The 16,135-nt window shown below is 40.3% G+C and overlaps 1 protein-coding gene across 1 annotated transcript in view; it reads left to right on the top strand.

Moving 5' to 3' along the window:
* The first annotated feature begins 3,218 nt into the window (after positions 1-3,218).
* Positions 3,219-16,135, top strand: part of ITGB6 (integrin subunit beta 6) — an 88,375-nt gene continuing 75,458 nt past the window's right edge. The window contains exon 1 of the mRNA XM_087920102.1: positions 3,219-3,347. The gene's annotated coding sequence lies outside the window, so the exon portion shown is untranslated. The remainder of the gene's footprint in view (positions 3,348-16,135) is intronic.

Here is a 16,135-nt window from a genome sequence, read left to right on the forward strand (position 1 = left end):
CTTTTCCCCTTAAATCTGTGTTTTGCAAAAATTTCTTCCTGATCCCATGGACTGCCACGTGATTCCATTTTCTAGCAGTTGAATGTTTTCCCTCAGCCAACCTCATTAATTTGCAAATCAATCATTATTTAAGTCTTATTTGCACCTTGATATTATTTTCATGGTGTTTCTTCACATGATTATCTTTTGAAGCTAAAAGGAAAAAGGAAAAACAAGCTATATGTGAAAAGGGATTGCATTTGATGAGCCATTGGTGATGATACAAACGCTCAGCTTATGTTACTTCTTCAGTGCTTAGAGAGATCTTACAAATGAGAGAGTTATTTTTAGATACACAGGGGAAAAAAAGAGGTTTATCTGTCTACTCTTTGATCTTGCAGTTGTTATTCATATGAAACCACCTTGCTTTTTAGTTTATACACCTTCAGGATACAAATCTGCAAATTTTAGGGCCGGTGGACTCATTTGGAATTTTGAAAATATGTCGTGGGCACGCTCATACATTGGGGTTTAATACTTGCCAATTCACAGAAAGACAATAAAACTGGCTGTCAACCGGCATGGGGATCTGGTACAACTGAGGTGTGGCTGGTGGCTTGAGGGCACTCTGTTTTTTAACTTTGTTACTCTTTTGTAAGGATTTTATGATAGTTATGGGTTTTTTTATTTGTAAACCTCTCAAGAGTCATTTAGACCAGTGGCCCCCAACCTTTTGGGCACCAGGGACCAGTTCTATGGAGAGAGGTTTTCCCGCGGACCAGAGCGGGTGTGGTTTTGCTTGCTGCCTCCATCCCACAGATGGGTCTTCCCTTGTTTGCACAGCCTGGTTTCTGGCATGGCACGGCCCAGTGCCAGTCCATGGACCAGGGGTTGGGGACCCCTGACTTATACAGTAAGATGGGTACTATAGATAGATGAGAGATAGATGAGAGGGACGGAGGGAGAGAGGGGGGACGGAGAGGGAGGGAGAGAGAGAGTGGGAGATGCCAGTCACAACAGTTGTTTGCAAGGTGTCACTCTACCTAGTACTACAAGAAGGCTTCCTTTAATTCAGGGGTGAACCAGCAGCAGAAATTCTGGGAGTTGAAGCCCACAAATCGTAAAGGGGCAATAGTAGTCCCCCGCTGCTCTAATTCAACTGGCCTTTTGTATTTTGCTGAGGAAATGGGCACCTGGGCTTTTGCCTCCCAAAGTCAATCTGTGAATGGGGTTTAGGAACAGCCTGGACAGCCGGTGTAGAGGAATTATAGAGGAAGCTATTCTGCAAGCAAACTTCATCTTTAAAAAAATAAGAATGGTCTTTAAAAAAAACAACAACAACCAGACGTCCAGGCCAGAGGTGGTATTCAGCAGGTTCTGACCAGTTCTGGAGAACCGGTAGCGGAAATTTTGAGTAGTTCAGAGAACCAGCAAATCCCACCTCTGATTGGAGATTTTACACTAACCTTCTCCTGCCACACCCACCAAGCCACGCCCATAGAACTGGTAGTAAAAAAATTTGAATCCCACCACTGTTCCAGGCCCTTGTAAATGAGTGCTATGCCTATTGCAACACCTCCCTTGCCCCAGGGCAAGGCTTGCCGTTTCTGAATTCAACCATCACAAAGGAGCAATGTAGTTTTGATTGTGGAAAGGGCAAGTCATATGGCAGAACAGCACCTGCAAACCTATTCAGGAAAAACATCATAAAATGATGAAATGATTTTGTGGGGGAGGGGAAGGTGCTAAAATGTACGGTGTGTCATGAACAAATGCTTGTTGGTTTTTGCAATTACCCAGGATTCCAGATGCTGTCGCATTACATTGTAGTCCTTGACTTACAACAGCTCCCTTAGTGACTGTTTGAAGTTACAACAGCACTGGGAGAAAAATGACTTATCACCGTTTTGCACACTTACAACTGTTGCAGCATCCTCATGGTCATGTGATCAATTCTTTCGCTTGGCAACTGGCATGTATTTATGATGGTTAAAGTGTCCCCCAAGTAATGTGACCCCCTTTGGCACCTCCTGACAAGCAAAATCAATGGGGAAGCCAGAATCATTTAAAAATCGTGTTACTAACTTAACAACCGGGATGATTCACTTGACATGTGTGGCAAGAAAGGTCATAAAATGGTGGCAAAGCTCATTTAACAACTGTCTCCCTTACCACAGAAATAATTGGGCTAAATAGTTATTAAGTCAAGGACTATATGTATACTGCCAGGCCAGAGGTGGTATTCAGCAGGTTCTAACCAGTTCTAGAGAGCCACTAGCGGAAATTTTGAGTAGTTGGGAGAACTGGCAAATACCACCTCTGACTGGCCCTGCCCCCATCTATTCTCTGCATCCCAAGTCCCAGCTGATCGGCTGGGTCTTCTTTTGTTGACCTGCACAGGAGAACGGAGCTGGAAAGCAGGTTAGTCAGATGGGGAGGGAATGGGGATTTTGCAGTAACCTTCCCCTGCCATGCCCACCAAGCCACGCCCACAGAACCGGTAGTAAAAACATTTGAATCCCACCACTGTTCCAGGTATAATCAATGCAGAGGCGATTTGTCGTTCAGCAACCCCCAATAGATCCCAAGACCCCTCACCCTTATTGGGTTCTTTACATCTAAATTCTCTCAAGTGGAGCATTAGTCATAAAAGTTCAGTGGAACAGGTTTATCTTCAGGCAGTGGAAGAGTCATCCAGCAGGAATGTTCCCATCAGCAAAATGACCAAGCTTTCCCTGGCATCTCCACAAAAATGTAAGTAATATCTCTGCCCATGTCTTAGCACCCACTTACCATTTGCCTCTCCAGCAGGCATCTCTCCAGCACGCATGCTCACCCAAACTAGCGTTTACTCAAAGTTTGAATATATAGATGTGTGTGTGTGAGAGAGAGTGAGTGTGTACACACACACACACACACATGAGACTGTTGCAGAGATATTAGCTGCCTGCTCACTTCCAGTTCATCTCCTGCATAAGTAATACATTGGCAGAGCCTTTCGCCATTTGTCAGCCAGCAGTCAGCGAACACGTTTGCTCGTCAATCTAATTTTAACCTTTTCTCGCATGAGCTTTTGCAAAACAACCAGCCATTCTGTCGTTCCCCCTCTTTGTTGTTTTATGTAGTCTTATTTGTTTTATTAATCTTTAATTTAATATGCTTCATTACATGCAGTCCTGCTAAGCCAAAGAACTATAAACATTCAACAGAAATTCTCTTTCACCCACTGCAGATTAACATAATCCCGCCCCAAAGGTTAGGAATCAACTTCTTTCTACACGGAGGACAAACAATATGCCTAGCAAACACTGTTTGATGATGGATGGAGCTAATATCTCCTGGCACCCTCCTGCCTACCTGCCTGAAAGGTAAGTACTATTATAAATGCACCAAACTTGTGGCACAGGTGGCTAAATGCATATTGTTCTTGATAGTGGTGGTTTTTCTTTTCCTATAGAGTCAGTAGGGATGAATCCAGCAATGTATTTATTAATAATCCCATTTTGGTTTATCTTAGTCCGTAGGAGATTCCTGGCATAAGTATCGAAGATGGCCCAGTTTACCAGTGGAATCAAAAATCGACACAGATAGATTTATCCTTGGTATTACTGCCCTTTGCCAGAGAATATGACATCCTAAGACATAATAGCAATAGCACTTAGACTTATATACCGCTTTATAGTGCTTTACAGCCTTCTCTAAGCAGTTTACAGAGTCAGCCTATTGCCCCCAACAATCTGGGTCCTCATTTTACCCACCTCAGAAGGATGGAAAGCTGAATCAACCTTGAGCCTTGGTGGGATTTGAACTGCCAAATTGTAGACAGCTGGCTGCAGAAGTAGGTTGCAATGCTGCACTCTAACCACTGAGCCAGAGGTTCCTATAATGCTTCTATGACTGAGTTCTTTCAAGAGTTCTTGCCACTTAACTGTAGTTTGAGGCTTAATGCCATGAGTTCCATAAGCTGCTGGGGAATGATGATAATTTGCCAGTGACTGGAGTCTTTAATCCCCATTACAGGTAGTCCTCGACTTCTGACCCACAATTGTAACCAAAATTTCTATTCTTGTTTGCTAAACAAGGCAGTTGTTAATGAGTTGTGCCTGATTTTACAACCTTTTTTTTTTTTTTGCTAGGGACACTAAAGTTGTTAAGTGACTCATATGGTCATTAAGCAAATCCAGCTGTCCCCATTGATTTTGCTTATTGGAAGTCAGCTGGGAACGCCGCAGTGGCAATCATATGACCCCGGGATATTGCAATCATTGCAAATACATGCTGGTTACCAAGCCCCAAAATTTTGGTCATGCAACAGTCATAATTGAGAGGACCAGTTGTAGGTCCTTTTTTCAGTGTGGTTGTAACTTCAAATAGTCATTAAATGAATGGTTGTAAGACAAGGATTACCCGATCAGTTTAAGTTTGATTGTCAAGACGGATTTATTGAAATAATGTTGTTTTTGTTTAAAAAAATAATTAAGTGGTGTTTGGATATAATTTTTAAAAAAGGGATGTGCCCAATTTTAACAGGCATTGCCAAGCATTAAGCACCTGTGTCAGCCAATGATTCAGTTCTGTCTCATTTGACTGTTATTCAAATCCATTTGGGAATTTTGGAACACTTCTACATTCTATTAAGCACTTTTCATGTATTATTTACATTTTCACATGTATTATTTACAAGTTGCTTTAAAGCAGTACTGGGATTATCAACAAGCTCAGTTCCCTGAAAAATGTCCTCTAACCTCAAGCTTTAGAGCATTCCACAAGGGTTTGTTACAGCAACAACAAAAGCCCACTGCATAGTCAAAAGGTTCATATTTCATAGTCTGATGTTCAAGATTATGCGGCCTTTGAAAGGTTATCAAATAATTCAGTCAAGTGTATGGCAATAAAGCTCTCACATTGTCTGGGGACAGAATCCCTGTTTAGGTAGTAAATGAGTTCAGAAAGTGCCATATTAAGGCCCAACATCTACCACACATTTGAGACCAATGGAAGCTATGACAGACACGGACAGGCTGCAGGCTAATCCAGGTTGAAAATATTGTGATTTTTCAGTTCCAAAGGAAGTTGATAGTCTGTTTCTCACAATCAGTCAAATCAGCAGCCTAATCTGTTGGGTGATTGGCAAACTATTAAGCCAATTTTCTTTCTATGCTTTTACTGTTAAAAAACTGGGAACAAAGAAGGCATGTCCATCTGCTGCAGACCTACCGCAAATCCGACTAGACAAAATCCAATAGCCATTTGGTTAAAATAAAATAAAAAGTCACTTGACAGCAAGAAGGGTGACATCTAAATAAATAAAATAAAATAAATACATTTATTTCCATCTCAGCTAGTTTTACTACACCATTTGGCTGAGCAAAATTAATGGAAGTGCTTAGTTTGCGAAATTCACACCTCAAATTCAACATTTGTTTCATTATTTATTTACCCTTTAATCAAATGCAACTATTTATGGCATGATTTTTCCGTCTTTCAAACAGATGTAAAAAGCCCTAATACAAGGCCCAAACAAGATGGGGTGGGTTGGTGAGAGTTATTACTGCATTTTATTTAGATTTTCCCCAGTTTGATTATTACAACTGTGGAGGTGTTATTTTTTTCCCTTGTAAAATAAAGATTGTACTACCAATCCTAAACTTACTTTATATGCATGAAAGATAACATCCAGAGTTACTACTATGTATTAAAATTATTACAATGGTATGTTTGAGTAGGGTTTCTAGAATTTGCCAGTTAATTAGAATCTGTGATCTATCTGTCAAGAGTTCAAGGCCGATATGAGCTTGTTTGAAACTTATTAAACACAAATATTAAGAGAGGAAAATGAGTCTCTTGTTTGTGTGCTGCCTGTTACATTGATGTACTCAGGGTTTTTATTTCCACAGCAGTGTGTTAGATTTCAATCAGGGCAATTTCATTACATATTACTCACCAGCTCTTTTTGAACCTTCTACAAAGAAAATACTACTGTACTTACCCACAAAGAATAATCTGTTTCTCCTCAAGTGATTTATCTTTAAATTGAAAGGCTGTCTTAGATTCTCCCAGGACATACTGTAGCTAAGGAGCAGATGAATGTTTCTGTAATTTTCCTAGGGAAGGAGGGTGTTCAGTAATAACTTCCTTGGGGGTAACTGGCAGTTGTTGCATTTTGTAACCTCTTGTAATTCACATTTGTGACACCTCTGCAGTGCGTCTCTTGGTGGTTTGTTGAGCAGAATTTGGCAATCTTTCAGTAACCGATCATTTTCATTTTCCCACTTTTATTTTAAATTAGAAGTGGAGATGAGAGTTCAGAGCAGCGTGGTTACTCCTGTTGTATTCCGTTTCTTTTCTGACTACCTAGAGCATGGCCACTTTAAGACTTGTTCTTGGCTGAGGAATTCTGGGAGTTGAAGTCCACAAGTCTTAAAGTTGCCAGGTTTGGGGAGCCCTGGCCTAGAGAATACATGGGTTTGTCCATTCGTGTGAGTATCCATTATTATCATTTCTCTCCCAAAGTTCTTCTGAACTTTGAGTTTAGAGCGTTAGTTTCATGACAGTTCTTTGGAGGTTTCCCTTTCCCAGCAGACTAGTTTGGGACCCCTAAAATCCCTTTTGGGAAGTGTATCCTGCAAGGGATGACAGCAGCAGGCTAACAGTTAAGGCAACAACCCAGCCAATCGATGGAACCAGGATAGTGGCCAGTCAGAGGAGGTTTGGTCAAAGAAAACCAGGAAGGTTAAGTTCCCCTCCCTTATCTGCTGTTGTTACAATGGAAATAGCGGGTTTCCATAACTACTAAAACAACAGTACTTCCATTTGTATTTGTCTTACACCAGGGTCTTCCATACCTCTTTAGGGTAAGGGATGCCCCTGTGATTAGTGGACAATCGGGGGCTACATCGGAGCAGGAGCAGCCAGAGTTAGTGTTTCTCCAATGCATTCAAAGAAAGGGATTGATATTAGAAATAAAGAGCAATTATTCATCCCCCAGAGAGAGCCAATATAATAATCTTCTTCGTCAGCACATAGGAAATAGACACCACTAATGAACTTCTTTCCAAGTCTTCCTCTTTTAAATTCTGAGATATGGGGAGCCCATACTGATGCTGTAATCGCTACAATGGTTTGATGAAACACTATCCATCCTCAAGTTAAGGGCATGACTCCCAGTTTTAGTGGCAGACCGAGAAGAACACTTCTAAAGTTCACTCTGGGGGAAAAGAGCTATCTCAAGATCTACTGGCTGTCTCCTTGATCCTATTGCACAACAGCAGGAAGTGAATTTTTTCCCCCACCTGTTATAGTTTAGGAGCTGCATCATAGGGGAGATTCTATGTTTAGAAACTTTATTACAGTCCTGGAAGCTTCTGTCATGCCTCTCCTAGAGGATTTCTCATTTTAAAAAGATGTGCAAAATCAAATTCAGGGAAAGTCTGTAGACTTACATCCTCAAAAGGACAAGTGTGTTGGCTGATACAGTACTGCAGAAAGTGCTCTGCTTGAGCAAAGAAGATCTGCAAGGACAAATGTGCCGTGTCTGCCTGAAATAGTGGATTTGTGAGACCCTCATTGTCTTCCATAGTTTCTACGTTATCTTTATTCTTACCATAGAGAGTGCTGTGCCATGCCCTTGGCTCTGTGGTCCAGGGTTCATCTTTTCATTCTGAACCGTCCTACTTTGACTGTGGACCATTTTTGATATCTGCTTGTACAACCACTAGGTTTAATGTACCAGACTGGACTCTTGGCTGAAAGTAGTTCTCACCTTACTTTGAATTGTAAATCATGTCTCTTCTATGGGATTACTTAAAAGCATTTTACTGCCAGATTTAGGCCAGATTTTTTTTTTCGTACCCCCATTTGTCCATGTCTCCTTTTTCTTTGGATGAAAAATCCTCCAGGACAAATGTCATACCTCCTCTCGTTCTTTTCTCCAATCAATGTTGATCTTTCAGTTCTTAGATCCAAACAATGATACTCCTTCCAATGCCAGCAGCCTTTCCAAAATTGCTAGACGGTGAAGAATATGAGTCAGAGAACCATAGACTAATTTTAACCTCTTACCCAGGTGTTGGAGTGGGGTTTAAGCTCCCTGTGTTGCCATCAGAAAGTGTATAATGAGCAAGTTTTGAGAATGAACATTATCTGCTATTGGAAGTGAGATGCCTATACAAGAGCTTGTTACCATCTTATTGAGAACAAGGTTTCAGAGATACATTACTCACTGTTTCAGTTCCAATACTACGGTTTTGTTGCAGGGAGCAGAGGTGGCATTCAGCAGGTTCTGACCAGTTCTGGAGAAGCGGTAGCGGAAATTTTGAGTAGTTCGGAGAACTGGCAAATACCACCTCTGGCTGGAGATTTTACAGTATCCTTCCCCTGCCACACCCACCAAGCCACCCCCACAAAACCGGTAGTAAAAAAATTTGAACGCCACCACTGGGGTGGGGTGGTAGTTTCCTTCTATATCCCAGCACTGAAATGTATTGAAAATCTACACTAAATTCTTGAGGAGGAATTCAAATATTTGTTTCAGCATCTTTCCGTTCATCTATCATCCTTGGCCAACAACAGCTACATTCAACCCCAACTGCTTGGGAAGATACAAAAATGAAAGAAAGTATTTTTTTTTAAAAAAAAGATAAACTCTCAACTGAAGTTAAATCATGTTTTCTTTTTTGCTTCATGGTACCAGTCTGTAAGAGGCAATTCAGCACCTGCCTTTCATGTTTCATTTTTCATAACTTTCTCATGTCAGACTTCTGTAGGCAGATTATCTACCATTTCAAATTCCCTACCTATTGATATCAACCGGGGCAAGAGGTTAGAATTAAAGGCTAACAAGCCTTTAATTATGCATTCCAAGAGGTAGGAAAACGGCTACCGCAGCTCCAAGCTGTTACAATTGAAGGGGGCCAAGCTGATGAGTCTCCAACAAGGCTAATCCCATCTCTACTCCTACAAAGGTGTCTGGAAGGAAATTACCCTCATTGGGAATAAGGCTGTACTGTAATGATATGTGAGAATGACCTTCTGCCTAGGAGACTATCCAATAAGATAAGAGGCTTAATGGAAAAAAAAACTTTAGGATGGACATGCTCTAACTGGTCAGATGGTGAAAAGTGGTGGCAGGAAATTTGTACCTTCAGACTTGCAACATTCTGTTAATGTAGCCTTGCAAAAAAAAAGTAGAATTAGCTCATCTAAGTTATGTTTCCAGTCTGGTTTATATGGGAAGGCTACTAAAGGCTATAGAAATGGGATGAAATGAGGAACAGTTTTTCTTCCCTTCTCTGGATCTGTGGGTGCCCATCTTTTAAAACTCCTTTTGTATTTACACAGGAATATTGTTGATTTGTTCTCGTTTTGCCCTCTTTGCTCTGTCTTCTTTTTGTGATCTGGATTTCATGAATCTGTTCTGTCTTAGTTCCCCCATCCCATCATTCTGATCTATTTTTATTTCTGTTAATGAACGTTTATATTCAGTGTATTCTTAACTGATAGTGGTTCCTCAACTGCGTATCTTTCAACATTTAATCTTTAGGTTCACCCATTGATTAATCTTTTGGCTTAAATATCTGTGTGGAGTGGTATGACCCTCATATTTTGCTGAAGTTTTTTTAATTGCTCTTTTATGTTATATTTTTTTCTATTGCTTCTTTATTTTTTGCTCATTGTCTTTATTTAAATTTTCAACTTTCTCTGGATGTGTCTTCTTTTCATGCCTTAGTTTAGTTGTTTATTACCGGCATTATTATTTCTTCTTCAAAAACCTGATAGTTTCATTTTTTTAAAAAAACTCTCTTCCTTTTCTGGGTCACAGATTTCAGGGTTAGTTATATCTTGCAACTTCTTAATTTTTTTGCAACCCGAATAGTCCCCCGGATTATAGCACCAAAATTTGGCTGCAAATCATCAAAAAAATCACTGGCGCCATGTATTGCCAGATGCCGACAGGAAATTAAAGAGAGAAAGCCTGGCACACTGTTATTACTTCTTTACAACTACAGTCATAACAATTCTGTGAAGGTTTCCTTGTATCTGTCTGGAAAATTTGTATTGTTACGTTTTCAAACACAATATCCCTGGATATTGCAAATATTAATTCTGCAAGCAGGGGCATCACTAGAGAAATGTCAGTGGAGCTTCTCCCTTGACTTAGCTTGTCAGAAGGTCACAAAAGGTGATCACACGACCCTGGCATACTACAACTCTCATAAATATGATCCAGTTGCCAAGCATCTGAATTTGCCAAGGACCTATGATCAAGTGCCCATGGGGATGCTGCAAAGGTTTTGAGAGTGAAAAATAGTCATAAGTCACTTTTTCCAGTTCCTTTGTAATTTCCAATGGCCACTAAGTGAATGGTTGTAAGTCAAGCATCAGCAGTGGTGGGATTCAAAAAAAATTACTACCGGTTCTGTGGGTGTGGTATGGCTTGGTGGGCGTGGCTTGGTGGGCGTGGCTTGGTGGGCGTGGCTTGGTGGGCATGGCAGGGGAAGGATGCTGCAAATATTCCATTCCCTCCCACCCCCCACTAACCTTCTTTCCAGCTCCGTTCTCCTGTGCAGGGCAACAAAAGAAGACCCAGCCAATCAGCTGGGACTCAAGAGGCAGAGAATAGATGGGAACGGGGTCAGTCAGAGATGGTATTTGCCGGTTCTCCAAACTACTCAAAATTTCTGCTACCGATTCTCCAGAACTGGTCAGAACCTGCTGAATACCACCTCTGCTGTACTGTATACATTGTAACATCACAATTCAAGCTCTTCTCACATAATACATACACCAAGACCAAGAAAGGCAGGACAAGAAACAATGGGTGGAAACTGACCAAAGACAGAAGCAACCTGGAATTAAGAAGAAACTTCCTAACAGTGAAGACAATTAACCAGTGGAATAACTTGCTTCCAGAAATCATAGGTGCTCCATCACTAGAGGTTTTTAAGAAGAAACTAGACAGCCACTTATCTGACATTGTATAGGTTCTCCTGCTTGAGCAGGGGGCTGGACTAGAAGACCTCCAAGGTCCCTTCCAGCTCTATTCTATTCTATTCTAAAGTGCACTGTGCATTGCAATGTTGTGATTCTTGTTTTGCCCAATGCCCCCCCCCCTTCCCAATGCCTCTGGACAGAGAGCTGGGCCATTTATTCTTTTTTTATGCTTAATACTATTAGGAAGTTTAACAATGAAACCCTACTTGAATTTCTTTGTTGCAATTAAGTCTTTAGTATATCCAAGGGCAAGCATTTAATTCTGTATGCACAAGTACTACTTTGCTTGGCACCAGCTCTCACCTGGAAGAAATTTATTGTACCAATTCATTTCCTAGGTTTTCCTAGTTCTGAACTTAAAGTTGACATGAAAAAATTTTTTAAATCAATAAACGATATTGGATTTTTAGACTCAGTTACCTGGAAATCATCATCAAACTCAGTGGCGTGTAACTTTTCTTTGGAAATTAATAGAGCTGTACATTTTTCAGCCATTGCCTACATACTTGGTATTTCGAGCACAAATTATACTCTTGCAAACAATGAAATGAAAGCTTCACTATATCCAGGTGTCTGAGTGATAAAACTGGTAAACTGTAGGAGTTCCAAATGGGTATGAGAGCACATCTGGAAAAAAGAGGAACCCATAGCATAGCAATGCAAGCCTGAAAAATTGGTAGACTTGCCTGGAAATAACAAAACATCTGGATAAATTATCCATGTATAACTTTACCCATTCAAAGTACTTTACGTAACTTTGGAACAAATACTAGATGTTCAAGCCTGCCTGCCTGCCTGCCTGCCTTCTTTCGAATACAGCCAGATGTTTCTCTCTCCTCTCCCATAATTCTAGATAGCATGATAACAATGGAATCTAAACAAGTAAAATGTACTGTAAAAATCTGACATGGAGATTGTTGAGGTAATTCCCCATTAGGAGAATGAGCGCATACAGGGAGACGTATTTGAGAGTAGTGTTTGAATAATACACACACAGTACACGGATACACTGTACAGTAAATGTAGGTTTTTACTTCCAGAAAGGTTTAAGCAAAGTCCAAAATAATCAGTCCAAAATCATTCACAGGTAAGATCAGTCAGTTTTCAATCCAGGGATAATCCAAATATCAAAGTCCAGTGTGAAAAAAACAGTTCAGTATCAGACTTAAATTAAATCCAGTAATATCAGTCAATTAGAAGAAATGGAGCAACAGCAATACTTTCCAACAGAAGGAAACAGAAATACACTTACACTCTCTTCTGAGACTCAGACTAAGACAAACCAGGTTTCTGGCTCCATCTTATGGCCGTTTGAGAAACCACATCTAATTGCAGTTTTGCATTTTCTTAAAGATACAGTTTTAAAATGTTTATCCTGGTCTATATATATTTCAAACCAAATAGCTGTTAGGTGACCCATATTCTTAACAGAGATTTATTATTATTATTATTATTATTATTATTATTATGAAATCAGGGTCACATTCCTTGTCCCCTTCCTTTCACCAGAGGGTGCAGTTCCATGCTCTCTAGGATTCTGCATATGTGTCTGCATTTTTATATCATAATCCCTGGAGTTGCAGTGCTTTAGCATATGTCCCAAAAGTGGCAAAGAAAGATGTTGTCTACTTACTTACATAAGAGTCATTAGATAAATAAAAAAATGATCTGATAACCATCATTAAAGAAATGACAAGTTCATCGATTTCCACAGAAGAGAGAGGGCTTGATAATGTAGGAGCGATACTGGTCTTTTGGTCAAAAGACCGTCTTTCTTTTGAACAGTGTTATATTTTGACAAGCTGCACAATAAAATAACTGAATTCATCAGCAAAGGAAAACCACAGAAACAAAAGATGGGAATATATTTATCTGTGATTCCTATTCTAGCAGTACTTTCATCATCTGTATTCTAGTAAACAATTATCCCAGAGGACTGTATCATCACTAGGAGTGATCAACTTCTTTCATATTGGAATTTTCTTTTAATATTCTTTCCTTTTTAAAAAAAAAAAATTCATAGGAAGCAGAGCTTTGGCCAGTAGAAGCGGCCTCGGGGCAAGCGCACACACACACACTCTCCTTGCCACAAGGCCGCTTCTATCAGCCGACGAAAACTCCCTTGAAGGCAAAGTCCCCAGCGGCTTTGGGGCGTGGCATGGCTGCCCGTGTCCCCTTGCCTTTAGGCAGTCTCTTTCGGGCGATGGAAGCTCCCCAAGTGCAGTCACCAGCCACTTGGATCGGCCAGTAGAAGCGTCCTCGGGGCGAGTGCACAGACACACTCCCCTCGCCACACGGCTGCAAATTGAAACAAATTGTAATATTACCTTAGGTGTCACAGTTTACATATTTTAGAGCATGCTGATAATTACCAGAAAAGATAGTCTTCTCCAAATTTGCTGTCCTATGGGCTGCAAGCATTCAAGTTGGAATAAGAGCCAGATTTTATGGTTAGCTGACTAAGTGGCAATATGGTTCTGGACATTATCACTTTGTAATGGTGAAGCTAATGCATTATATTCTTCCTACATATCCCAAACCCAGCTTTCTAGAAAATTGTCCAAAGTATATTTAGCAATCATTTCTTGCTTATTACTTTTTATCTAGTGTTAATACTTCAAGGTACAACTCTTATTTAATTGGTAGTTTCCTATTTCATTATTACACAGATTGACACAGGGACGCACAGAGACAAACCCATCATGGATTCACATCATGCAAAGGTGTCATATAAAATATCTCCTGCTCTGTTTTGTCACTTTCAGCTATAATATCACTTAGCAACTGCCCGTGATCTGGCAAGCACGATAGAGTTGCAAAACAGATGATGTAGGAACAAAATATATAACATCACAGAACTGAATAGAATAGTTTATGGTGAGGGAAATTGATTACCATTCTGGGATCATCACTAGCCCCAACTCCCACAGCTTCCAGGGAAGATACAAAAACTAATTGCTTTTTCCAAGCTTAAAAAGGTTGTCTATCTGTACTCTGCTAGCTCTTGAAACAACTCAATCTATCTTGGGCTATTCGGTAGCCTGATTTAACTTGATGTCTGTCAATTCCAAAGAGGGAAGACACAAAAGGCAGTAACATTTTTTCCCCAGACAGAATTATAATGCTGTTCTTGGGCAACGGCTGAAGAAATGTTGAGGAAATTAATGCAGAGTTTGTATTTTGATTGCACTAATATAAATTGTGATGAAATAAACCAAGACAGGAGCCTCCTGCATAATTACCCATGCCAAATTTCAGTCAGAGGTTGTAATAATTTTAATAAAAGAGAAAGGAATTTCTTCACAAAGCCTCTTTCTGAATAAAGCGAAGTCAATTTTTGAGAATTTATACAGTTGCATAGAAATATGCTATCTTAACTCACTCCATTTCCTATGAATTTAAGCTGACACTAGACTAGGTTACCTAGCTCATAAAATACTAGTTGCAATGGTTAAGGTGCTGGCCTAGAAACCAGAAGACTCTGAGTTCCAGTCCCACCTTAGGCATGAAAAACTGGTGGATGACTTTGGGCCAGTCACACACATCCCTGTCTCTCAGCCCAATCCATATCACATGATTATTGGTGTGGGGAAAGTAGGAGGAGGAAAGAACATTGGCTGTTTAGCACCTTCAACTGTATATGAAAACAAAGGTGGGATAAAAATCCGTTAAAAGCGGGGCGGGGCGCTGGTGGCAGCCTGGCAGAATCATATCTTGAAGCAACTGATAGAAGCGATTGTTCTCTCAGTCCTAATCTTCGCATCTCCCAATTATTTTAACTGGAAAAATCCATGGTGGCCTGGTTGCAAAGCTGACTTCGATTTCTGCCTAAATTTGACACTGATTCTGAAATTCCCTGACCTTTCATCTCTCTATGTGCCAAGCTATGTGTGGCTGTCATATTTTGCTTCTTTGTTATAACTGCTATGAAAGCACATTTTATGGCCTGTTCTGAAGTTTGGCTAAATTTAAGATATATCTCCTTAATTTGTGGAGAAGTAATTGAAAAACTCCTGTGTTATTATTCTAGCTGAGAGAATGAGGTTATTTAGAGGCTCAGCTTAGACCAGGGGTGTCCAACCTTAGCAACTTTAAGACTTGTGGACTTCAACTCCCAGAATTCCTCAGCCAGCAAAGCTGGCAAAGCAAAGCGGGCTGAGGAATTCTGGGAGTTGAAGTCCACAAGTCTTAAAGTTGCCAAGGTTGGACACCCCTGGCTTAGACCATATCTATTTGATAGCATAGTGTAGGGGTAGCAAAGCTTTTGAGCTGGGCATATCAACAATTCAGGAAAACGGCTATTATTATTTTCCCTTTCCTGATACTTTCTTAAAGGGGAAGGGTTGTTTTAAGCTTTTTACACTGCTGTTGGGAGGAAATACTCCCATGGAAACATTTCCAGCCAGCATGCAATGATCAGCACTTTGAATAAATAATTGAACAATGAAGCAGAGCTGGGAAAGAAGCTTTTTAATGACAAGGAACCAAGATGAGTGACATTCAGCAAGGCTTCTTGGCTGGCTAGAAAGATTGACATTCAAATATGAGTTTACATACCCATTCTGAGTTTTGATCTAAAACTGGTTTTTGGTGAAGTTTAATTCTGTCCTTGGTGATGTTTAATCCTGTGTTTATTGATGGGATAATTTTCCCTCGTCAGCTTTGTTTGGAAGGAAAAAGATTAATCTCTATTCCTGAAAAGAAATTGGGTTGAGAAATCTGGCTAGTTGCTGTGTCTATTTGTTCTGGTAATTGGTTTAACAAGCAACAGCTACTGTTGTGATTTAATTATTTGTATTGTGTTTGAATTTTTTCCTGCCTCATGGTTTCTTTTTCTATCTGGGGAGGGGGTCTTCCTTCACTGCTTTAGTGGTATCTGGCACTGTCCTTTTGGGGTGTACTTCCAAGAGGCAGGATTCAAGCTTGGCACTGATCGTTTTACTGCCTTTCTGGGGGGCATGTAACCTTTCCTTAAATCTGGATGATTTCCTTAGGATATCTTGTGAGGTGAGTGAGATCAGCTGGTATCTTTAAATGGTGCAAATGGACCTAAGGATTGCTTTTCCTGGGTGTGCTCTTTCTGGAGAGAATTAAATGACCTCTCTGCTAAAAGGTATCACTTTATGAGGAAGAGTGGGCTGCTGATAGTTATCATTGCATTTTA

This window comes from Pseudonaja textilis, chromosome 1 (genome assembly GCF_049901715.1).
Source record: "Pseudonaja textilis isolate UNSWEBS1 chromosome 1, rPseTex1.2, whole genome shotgun sequence".
NCBI lineage: Eukaryota > Metazoa > Chordata > Lepidosauria > Squamata > Elapidae > Pseudonaja > Pseudonaja textilis.